We start from the raw sequence: 9,269 nt of genomic DNA on the forward strand, positions 1-9,269 counted from the left end.
ATTGGTCAAATGCTGGGACATCAATAAGACTAAACATTTTGGGCCGCAGTTCTGAAAAGTTGACCTGCCTCCTCGGTATAACCTACCAAGAGCCCATTCTGTGATTAAACCCTTGGTAGCACATCCTGTCAGGAGGTGTGTAAGAACAGTATGGGGTACTAGTAGGCCAATATTTCAGAACACTAACAAACCTGGTTTAGGAGCAGAACCGTAATCATGGTCTGGCAAGCACCTACCGAAGCTGCAATCTCCGCCACCGGCTCTGCTTCACACGGCCAGAGCGGTTGCTCCAGAGAAGGGCTGGGTGAACTTCCATGGCCCTAAACGAGTTGAGGCTCTTTTATATACGGACTCCCTTCTTGGCAGTCCCCAGTTGTTCCAACTGGAAACGGGAGGGTACAGACCCGATTTTTAGTCGCTTGATCATCACCCCGTTTGGTTGCCATCCTTATCGCGTAGTAGCGTTGGTGTAGTCTGAATCACTGAAGTGCCGGCTACACACAAACGTGCTACCTAGTTTAATTTTAAAGTTTGGCCCTTCATCCCGGCGAACCGCTTGGATCCACCTTCTTCCTGAGACTAGTATCAGTCGGGAATCCATGAAAATGTAAGTATGGTTGCGTTGGTTTGTTCGATGCACAAAGTGGTACAGAGCAGTGACATCTAGCTGTTGTTTGCGCCCATCGTTGAACTTCGCCGGAAGTGTTCATGCACAAACTAAGACAAATCCCGCCCCCGGACCAGGAAGCTTGATAATCCCCTATGGAGAGAAAATAATTATTTTCTGGTCCCAGTCTTTATATGCCCTGGATTACACATATGTTGTTTGTGGATTTAAATGATAATTTTTCATGCAAAGAAAACTAACAATGTTCGTGAAGAAGTTTGATAATTTTAGGTTGTATGTGAGGCCGCTTTGTGAACTACAGCTCTACGCTGCTCTCGACGCATATGATATACGTCACCACACCCGCCCTTGGAACTCGGCACAGAGATGGCGATCTCTCTGCCCCACTTCACCGCTTTTTCCAAGGGGAGGATTAAAGCATCGAAAGAGGTGAAAACCATTATAAATCAGGGCACGTGCAGAGTTTCAGTTATGCCGATGGGAAGATTGTCGGTCTTCTCCACGCCAGTCGCAGGGAGCGTGACGTCACATACAAGCCGTGTAGTCTTTCTCGTTGTGTTTTCTCTACAGCCTTTATCTGAACAATTGCACAATAAACGGTCGAACTCTTTGCATGAAGAATTATACTTTCAATCCACAACAACATATGTGTAATCAGGCGATAAAGACGGGACCAGAAAATAATTATTTCTCTCCATTGACACCCATTCATATTTTTCGATCTCATAGGTCCATGAGCTCTACCGGAAGGGGTGTGACTTCGCCACTCTATAAAGGACTGGACCACGGATGGCCGCCCATTCATTCCTATACAAACTGCTCAGTGGCGCAGGGTAACATACAGGAGCGATTTGACTTCCGCCGTTATTGGGCCAAGACACGTGGCCTAGTCCGTGACGCTTACAGGATTGCAGAACTATAGACGCAGGCGCTGCCCACCCCCCCACTCCGGTCCAACCAACAATATAAAATGATACCTTAATGCACCTGTTCTTTGTCTTTCGGATCTTTTGAATAAACTGGATCAATACATGAGAATCACAATGATCGCAAGCAGAGGACCGTGAGAGTTATTGAGCAGGCAGATGACCAGTCCAAAAAATCGGCACACGTTAATCGGAGCACTGAACTAGGGCCCTCTCGGATGCCATTTGTTTCACTACGACTCCTTTCAGCTGCACACCCCTTCCCCAGCGAGGATAACCTTGGCTACTAAAACGCTTGAGGTGGCGTTTTGAAAAGAAAAAAACATAATTTTTTTTAGGACATGGCCTGAAGGAACTTATGATCCTTGATTGATATCCAGACATTTTTTGCGGACGGACCTTCCTGTTCCCCACTGTATTGGAGAATGGACCGGACATATCTACTTCTGGGTCCCATGATTTGAGGGACCCCTCGCAGCCCGCTTAAACAGCTGCACTACCAGGCTTGGCCGCTGAGCACTGGTGGAATTGCGGAAGTATGCGTGTTCCTGGGGGCTTGTGCCGCTTGTGCCCTTGGCGCCACTGAGCAGCTTTACATTAGGAATGAATCATGGACTAATAACGGATGGACCACAGACTGGAAAATGGCCTCGCCCATTCATTCCTATACAAACTGCTCAGTGGGCAGGGTAACATACAGGAGCGATTTGCTTCCGCTTATGGGGCCAAGACACGTGACCTAGTCCGTGACGTACCGGATGGCAGAGATCTTCTTCTTCTTCTAGTTTAGTGGAGGATCATAGTTTTTCCCCATATACCGCCACCCTACTGGACTTACTACACAGGAGTTTGTGACAAGGACGTTGGCAAATGATAAAGTTGAAATCATAAAATAAATTCAAAGAAAAACACCAAACTAACGAAACAAAATAAACAAAATAAACAACATACACAAAAGAAATGAATAAATAAAATAAAAATAAAAATGTATATACTTAAGGTTAAATTCTTCTAATTAGGTTAGTATCTTTTAGCTAATTTATCAGCAATTTCATTGCCATATATTCCATGGTGGGCTGGAATCCAACAGAATGAATAACTAAACCAACGGCTTATAATATTTAAAAGAAGATGCTTTACCTCTCACCAAATCTTCACGTATTGAATTATTACCATTTTTTAAAAAGCATTCACAGTCTTTTGAAGCGATAATCCAGAGTGGGTGATGAAACTGACACTTTTAGGACCAATGCCTTCAGCCTTCTCCACTCTGAATTGTAATTTCAACAGTTTTCAATACTGTAAAATATAATCACAGGTCCTTAATCTTTATGCGATGATGCTCTTCTCTGCGTATTTGATAAATCAGTAATTATAAACTTTTTTGGTAATCATATGGTTTATCACACTGTTCATTCATTTCACGGTTCTTCCTCTCATTCCTTTCCTTACTTACTTCTTTGGCTACCTGTCTTTGTTTCCCCTTCCACCTATTCTGCCCCAGCCAAAACAGCCCAAACAAGTGTTTTGTTAAAATTTGGGTGGGGGGGTCTTGTAATAAAAGCTTTTTTTTATTGTAACCACTTGGGTTCTTAGTTCAAATCTATTTCTTACACATGCAGCACATTTGGACACCATTCTATGATAGCTGATAAACCAAGGTACACACTGTAATACTATAATCAAGAGGACATACAGGCAGTTCAATAAAAAGAGAGAACTTATTGATCTGGAAACTTCATATATATGTAAGATTGCTCCATATAATCCCATAGTAAATAGTAAACGTATGTAGGCCTAAACAATTCAGTTCAATGTTATTGCTTAAGAAAACGATTCCTTCCAACTAACTATTTACGGAAAATGCAATCAATATCTATATAAAAAGTAAATGTTACATATCGACCAGCAACGAAGTTGGAGTAGCCCTACCCAAATAATGAATTTGTAATCCACCAACATTGTCAACTGTCATACATAGCTAAGCATAACCCTGTCATACATAGCTAAACAAGCAAATGAAAATGAAATACCTACCAACGCAACTGAAATGTTAATATTAGACAATTAACAATATTATGAAAATTACGCAGGTCTCCCATAATCATTCAGGTAATCAATACGTCCGTGCCTGTTACAGCTATTTCAATGATATGTGTGTTATATATCCGTGTTCAACGCCATTCATGTTAAGTAAAAGGACAAATCTCAGACTTTGGAAGTTAATGGAGTTAATGGAAGTTTATTCGGAATTTAATTTAATTCGGAAGTTAATGGAGCCGTGCACTTCAAAATAGGTCCATAGCAAGGAGCTGTCACACTAAATTTGTACCGGGGGCGAAATTTGTACCGGGCGCGTCATCATTACGTAATCCATTACAAACCTGCCCTGCAACAGATGATCGCGTCGTCCGTTGCCGGGAAGGTTTCAAAAAACATTCGCGCTCATGTTGCCAAAGACAAAATAACATAATACAGTTAACGGATCGCTAAATAATGTAATGTTTTGTGTGTTCCTTAATAAACAGACAATGTATCTTGCGCCTTGTCACATTCTTAACCCGGAACAGACATCCACATGCAGCGCGCCAATCCAACTGCGCATGCTCCGTGTGACGGTCTAATAACTGATGTTGATATCATTACAGATAACACTTGTTTTTACTTTATATTTGTATTGTATTTAATTGTTTAATCAAATTTAGCAAGTAAACTGAGTGTTTAAAGCAGGTCAAGGACGAAATAGCACAATACAGATAACGGATCGCTAGATAGAAGGTTCGCGAATGTTCACGTCATTCGACGCGATCGTCCGTTGCCAGGCAACGGACGACGCGATCATCTGTTGCCAGGCAGATTTGGACTGGATTACGTATTGATGACGCGCCCGGTACAAATTTTGCCCCCGGTACAAATTTAGTGTGACAGAGCCGTTTGTTTCAGTACGACTCCTTTCAGCTGCCCACCCAACATAAACTGCTAATAAAACGCTTGAGGAGGCGTTTTGAAAAGAATGGCTAACATAATGGCTAACATAACTAAGCATAAGTGGACGACGTAAGTGATTTATGGTCAGAATCCCTATAATCATCGTGTTGAATAGTGGTGCCGAGATGATGCCTCATGAACCACCAAAGTGGTTTGTGCTCGAAGCTTCAAATGAGTACGCTAGGGACATCTAGTGGTGAATGAAATTATGACAACCCAACCCAAAATTTGATTTTTGCTTCGTGTGCCGATACAACATTAAATCATTTGAGAATTGAAGTAATTTCAGTGATACATGTGTGTGAGGGTGCCATTCATAAAATGGCACAGAGCTCATGCTAGAAAATAAATCATTTGGCAAAAGTGTGTCTCAGCAGACGCTTTTATCCAAAGCGACTTACATCGGTAAATACACACATTGACACCCTGACGTCAGAGTCAACCATGCAAGGCGACAGTCAGCTGTCAAGAGCAAAGTGACAGGGACACAACAACACTAAGCTAGGAGGAGCTGGGGAATGAACTAGCACCCTACCGGTTACAAGTCAACTGCTCTACCTCCTGAGCTAAGCCGACCCACACTGCATGATAACTGAGAAGGAGTGATTGATTTAATAGCCATTAAAGTCGAAATCTCCCGCCAATACTGAACCCATATTTCGAAGCAGTAGCCCGAGGCGAAGCCTCGAACGTCACACCCTACGTCATTTCGCCAACGTGAATCCTACTCGAAGCGGAGCTTCGCTGGGGGAGGAGCCGACATACTCGACACACGCCCCGATGCCTCGACGCAAAACGTAACCTCTAGTGTTGACTAGTCGGCGCCAACGTTAATAAGTAACTCTTATTAACTCAGCAAAGGGATGTTAGCCGTCGACATTTTCCCCAGATGTTCTAATTATGTTTCATTGTTAGACGTTTGATCTGGACTCAAGCTGTAGGCCTACCAGTCAGATGATTAACTCAGTGGAGGAGGTGAGACACCATATCAATACTTTAAACATCTGTTCATGCAACATTGGTGAGTTAATCACCATTAAATACGATCAGATAAGACCAATGTGTTCATGAAAGGGCCCCTCCATGGAGAGAATGGCAATTTAGGAGAACAATATTACTTTATTTATGCAAAATATGTGGGATTTACAACAGTTAATTGGCTGCTCTATAGCAACTGTTGACTTTGATAGATTCAGTATTACCTAGAATGTGTTACGGTTGTAGTTAAGGTTGTTTATCTACGAAGTGGTAAGGTTAGATGAACAGTATTGGACATTATGTTGTCTGTTTGTGTTGAAGGAGGACATTGCGGATATCAGGGCCTACTTTTCCACAACAAAATGGAACCGCCTCTGTATGGAGAAAAAAAGATTCCTGCAGATCAAGGAAAACCATTTGGTTATGTCGTCTCTTGGTAAACCACTCATACTTAAATACTATTTTACTGAGTACATTAATAAACATACAGACACAGGTGGTGCTGCTGTACACATCACTGCTTCTTTTGTGTCTGTGTGTGTGTGTGTGTGTGTGTGTGTGTGTGTGTGTGTGTGTGTGTGTGTGTGTGTGTGTGTGTGGTGTGTGTGTGTGTGTGTGTGTGTGTCAGGCCTGTCCTTTGTGGCTCCAGCCTTCATGAGGAGAGAGAAGCCCGGCCAGGTGAGAGTCTGCTCACCTGAAGAGACGGACTATGAGGAGGAGCAGCTCTGGACCTCTGGATTGACCGGTGCAAAGACATTTACAAGACATTTCTGGAAGGAGTAATGTGCAGTGAACATTATCCCTTTCAAAGCCCTGAAGATACATTAGCCTGCAAATACTGCTTAATCATTTGACCAAAGATATAGCAACAAAAAGGGGTTTTATTGATTTAAAGGGATTTTATTGCATCTGAAAAAAGGAAAACCTGTACTAAACATATTTAACAATAGGTTGTACCTCATAGTAAATTAGCAGGTTATATTACCCATTTTAGTCAGTTAGTTGAAGTGAGTCGTTTATATACTACTTTATAGTCAGTTAGTAGGAGTTAGTAGCATACATCCTTACTTACAGTTAGTCAGATATAGTATGTAAGTTAGGTTTTATACTTCATTGGTCGTTAGTAGCTTATACTACCTTTTTAGTCATTTAGTAGTGAGTAGGATACTTCCTTACTTAGAGTCAGTAAGTAGTTATTTGGTTAAATATTAATTTATCGTAAGTCAGAAAGTTAAATACTACCTTATAGTAAGTTAATAGTAATAGGTTTTATACTGCCTCGTTGTTAATAGCTTCTAAGCTACCTTTAAGTCAGTTAGTCATAGTTAATATAGTACATCCTTACATATGGTCTGTTTGTTGTAGTTAATAGGTCACACCCTAACTCATATAGTCAGTTGTAATAGTTAGCAGGTTACATCCTAACCTAAAGCCAGTTATGTCAGCAGGTGCTCGAGTGTGGAAGCCACCAACAGTCAGACAGGGGTCTCTACAACAGCCCAGTACGTCAGATGCAGTGTCTGTACAGGTATAAAACAGCACACATCACCTTCAGCAGCCTTACCATGTCCTGTCCTCTATGGTACGAGACCTGCTTCATGTCTGTGTGACAGCAGACTCATGGATTAAGGGTATTAATGACACCAGCACGATGTATAACCTTAGACGTATTGTTGCTAGGAGGTAAGGTACCTACTAGGGGTGTACGGTATAAACGGTGCTGAACGTATACCGGTGTGAATTTGCGCTACGGTATGGATTTTGACGTTACCGTGAGACCGGTGTGACCGGTAGACAATGTTGTGTGTAACGCGTAACAAAGTAAGTAATGCGTTAATACAGTTCCCTGACTACTTTTTCATGTAAAAAGTAAAGTTACGAGCAACTACTGAAAATATGGTAACGAAACATAGTTCCTTTTTCAATTCGGCACCACGTTACTTTTCCCAAGGACAGATTGACAGCGATACTGCCTTCTCAGGCCGTATGCTATTGCGCAAGCACAGCGCAAGCACGCAGGCGCGCAGCAAGCGCTCCTGCGTTGCGCAATAGTCCCTTCACAAGCTCTCATTCCACAATGTACGAGACAGACGCTGGTAGCGGGAAGCCGTCTCTGATATCAGACATTGCTTCTCAGGCATTTTGAAAGCCAGTCCTTAACACAAAATGCCAGTGGTGGAACGAGATGACAAACGTTGTCACTGTTTACCTGTCTAAGGACATGGTTCCCTTTCAAAATGTCGATAGAAAGGGCTTTAAAGAGATGGTCAAAACACTCGATCCCAGGTACGCGTTACATGCCCGCACACACTTCAGCCAAATTGAGATGCCAAAACTATACGGCAAGGTCCACAAGCAAGTGGAGAAACAAATCCATACTATTAATCATTAGTGTTTTTCAGAGATGGAAGTAACTTTAATTTAATTTTTTTGATGTGGTTTTGATGCCTTTCCAGTATTTTTCCCCCTTCAGAGGCATTTATATCGAAATTAGAAGATACAATTAACATACAGTGATATAATACCGTTACCGTCTATTCCTCAAATCTTACCGTGATATAGGGCTGGGCGATATTGCAAAAAATATTATCACGATTTTTTTTTTCGATATCGATATTAATCACGATATATAATATAAAAAAAAATATATATATTTTTTTTCTTTTCTCTTATTTTCATTGTTGTTGATAGGCTGTGTGTGTGTGTGTGTGTGTGTGGTGTGTGTGTGTGTGTGTGTGTGTGTGTGTGTGTGTTGTGTGGTGTGTGTGTGTGTGTGTGTGTGTGTGTGTGTGTGTGTGTGTGTGTGTGCACCAGGTAATGGGCGTGTACTTAGGCAAAACTGCGATCTGACTATTTTGTTTATTTCTGCCGCATTGGCTGTCAGGTAAATCCACATCAGAAATGTTGTTTAAAAAAAAAAAAAAAAAAAAAAACCTTTTTTTCATATCGAGCATTTATGTCTAATGCTTATCGCCGTAATCGACGTGAGATTTATCGCGATTAATAATCGTTATCGCCCAGCCCTACCGTGATGTACATTTTAGTCCATACCGTACAGCCCTAGCACCTACCCACATTAAAAAAACTGGGAGTACTCCTAACTAGACGTTCTGTCTGTCAGAGTCTCTCAGGGCGGGGGTGGAGTGACCAGGAGGTCTCTGGAGGGACCACTCCTTCTCATCCAGAGATCGACCCCCCGGAGGAGGAGTAGAGAGGGGCTCTGCAGTCCAGGAGGAGGTCTCCTTGGGTTAGCTCTGATCCCACCACTGCTTCACTGCAATAACACCTTTTTGTGCACGTATAGTCTGTAACTGTGTGTGTGTGTGTGTGTGTGTGTGTGTGTGTGTGTGTGTGTGTGTGTGTGTGTGTGTGTGTGTGTGTGTGTGTGTGTGTGTGTGTGTGTGTGTGTGTGTGTGTGTGTGTGTGTCAGTTCTCCATGAACATTGCAGGGCTCAAGTGTTTATTCAAGAGAGACGAACCTGAGAAATGTTCTCAGAGTTAACTACCAAGAACCGGAAGTACCTAAGGATGACGACTACTTCTGTAAGAGGGCTCTCTGTCTCTGTCTCTGTCTCTCTCTCCCCACCTCTTTTTCCCCACCTCTTTTTCATTCACAAACCAATTTTTAATCTTCCTGTTTCTGTCTATTTAATATAGATTTGTAGCTGAAGCTCTTTTGGACGTAATAAATAAATGAACTTTCTCCAGTCTGTGATGAGTGTAGGACTTTCTTCCTCGAAGAGTGCGAG

General features: G+C 42.2%; 1 long non-coding RNA gene across 1 annotated transcript; it reads left to right on the forward strand.

Moving 5' to 3' along the window:
• Positions 1–5,900: 5,900 nt before the first annotated feature.
• On the forward strand, positions 5,901–8,718 carry LOC130378564 (uncharacterized). Its single transcript, XR_008894763.1, has 4 exons — positions 5,901–5,956; positions 6,149–6,265; positions 6,969–7,048; positions 8,642–8,718. It is a non-coding gene; the product is annotated as an uncharacterized LOC130378564 (long non-coding RNA).
• The last annotated feature ends 551 nt before the right edge of the window (positions 8,719–9,269 follow it).

The sequence above is a fragment of the Gadus chalcogrammus genome, unplaced genomic scaffold, assembly GCF_026213295.1.
Source record: "Gadus chalcogrammus isolate NIFS_2021 unplaced genomic scaffold, NIFS_Gcha_1.0 GACHA088, whole genome shotgun sequence".
NCBI lineage: Eukaryota > Metazoa > Chordata > Actinopteri > Gadiformes > Gadidae > Gadus > Gadus chalcogrammus.